Source organism: Boleophthalmus pectinirostris, unplaced genomic scaffold (assembly GCF_026225935.1).
Source record: "Boleophthalmus pectinirostris isolate CB_2022bp ecotype Guang Dong unplaced genomic scaffold, ASM2622593v1 HiC_scaffold_17, whole genome shotgun sequence".
Lineage (NCBI taxonomy): Eukaryota > Metazoa > Chordata > Actinopteri > Gobiiformes > Gobiidae > Boleophthalmus > Boleophthalmus pectinirostris.
Window position 1 is genome coordinate 4,869,236 of NW_026571115.1, and position 2,404 is coordinate 4,871,639.

The following is a 2,404-nucleotide window of genomic DNA, read 5'->3' on the forward strand; positions in this document are numbered from 1 at the left end:
AGGATTCATTGTGAAGACGGATGGAGCCGAGACAGAGACAGAGACAGAGCAGCTCGACGAGTCACGTCTACGACACAGACTTTTATTACACTGTACGCCTGGTTCGAAGTAAAAGTATCGAAAATCAGATACTAATCCAAACTACAACTACTGTCGGAACTACATACTCATTTTTCACAGGTATTGATACTAAAAAAGTCTCATTGAAAGCACAGAAATGATCCTTTCCTGAATGTGTTTAGAATGATGTTGAGTTGTATCAGAACAAGTGTAAGAGCACATGGACTATATACACATATATATACACATATATATATATATATATATACACACGTGGACCAACATGAACCCACCTGGATAAAGGTTGTTTAAAGAAAGAGTGTTTTTATTATCAGTGTGGTGTCAGAATCAGTATCAAGTCTGTTTTCAAGGAATCTCCCCTATGAGCCATCTCAGATATTGGCAGAAAAAAAATTCTAAAAATTTCTAAAATCACCAAATGAAAAAATCTCAAATTTTAGCTCAATCCCTTGAGTCGTTCCTGAGTTATGGCCCGTTGAAATTTTGGGGTCATGCTCACTTTTTCGGAAGCCTTAATTTATAAACATGTTTGAGAGACCATAACCTCATGAAAAATAGAACTAGGAAGCTGAAAATTTGTATTATTGTAGATTCTTGGTCATAGATTCTGACTGTGACCATGTTTGGGGCTCTACACCATCCACATGAAAGCTCAGAAAAGTGTGAGTTTGTTGTCAGAAATGGTCATTCTCTCAAATATTCAGGTTCAGCAGTAAGTTTGTAAATATCTGCTTGGAGTAAATAGCTCTTGGACCTCAAAAAATTGAAAAAAAAAAATTGAGCGGCAACCAAATGTGAGATTTTGGGGGCCCACAGCGCCCCCTTTAATAAAAATACTCAATATTTGACAACAGAGATTCAGAATCTATGACCAAGAATCTACAATAATACACATTTTCAGCTTCCTAGCTCTATTTTTTATGAAGTTCTGGTCTCTCAAACATGCTTATAAATTAAGGTGTCAGAAAAACTGAGCAAGGCCCCAAAATTTCAACGGGCCATAACTCAGGAACAACTCAAGGGATTGAGCTACAATTTAAGATTCCTTTATTTGGTGATTTTAGAAAATTTTAGAAATTTTTTTTCAGTCAAATCTGAGCTGGCTCATAGGGGAGGGTGGCTGATTTCATATGGACTGACCTTTATGTACAGAGGTTTAGATGAAAGAGTAGATGGGACCCAGTGTAACACTAATGAACATAAAGCCAACAGCACCACCAGGCACAACCCAGAAACTAAAACTACATTTACTAAACTAAGATAAGACTCACAGGTCCGTTAATTGACGCACAGAGACAAGTGATTTACAAAACGTGAAATCATTTATTGTTATCATGATTAACTTGTTAGTTTTTGTTGGATTCACTTTAAGAGTAGACTAGAGAACATTCACATAACTGCTGATTAAAAGCTTCACCAAAGCGACTGTACAAGAACTTTGTCCTTAAAATATAAAACATAACAGAAGCAAAAGCAGCAGCTCGTTCACAGGGCCACCGCTCCACCACAGGATGTGCCCAAGACCAGCCTGGACCTAAAAACCAACATTATATTTTATGCTTCACTTGTTAGTAGCCCCATACATGAACATAAAATAGTGACCAGCCGATGTACCATGAAACACACACTTCTCAATCCACCAGGCTTGACGTCAAGCGACCAGGGCATCTGACAGGAAACTGTCCAAACCATGGACAGAGACTAACAGTGACACTTGTAACGATCAACAGGAAATACACACAGGAGCTTTACGTAATGAGCCATAACTTCGATCAGGCGCATCAGGACTCTACAAGCGGAGGCACTATAAAAAAGACATAAGTTAAATTATAAACTTGCAAATTGTAATTAGAGAACAGCGGTTGTTTACCTGTGCACGAAAAGGCGGGGCCCTATCCCAGAAGTGTGCCGAGGTCAGAGAACGAGACGCTACAGGGAGTGTCCTTTTATAAACCCAGCTCCACCTGGTGGCAGAAGACAACAGGTGCACACTGATCCACTTATTATTGAAATAGAGTTTGAGAAGAACACTTTTTGTCCAATAGAAAACCTCTGTCTCTGTCCTCAGACTTTAGTCTCGGTCAGGGGCCTGCAGGAGGCACAGAGGTCAGAGCTTGTATTTCTTCTCTCTGTATATTTAAATACTTTTCTATACAACATTATTCTTTCTCCATATTCAGCCCAGCTCCTCTGCCCCCTCAACACTTTGCTCTGTGTAAGAGAAATGCTACAGCTCTGTACTGTATATGTACTACTATATATACTATTGTATATATACTACTATATGTATACTGTATATATACTATAAATACTATATATACTA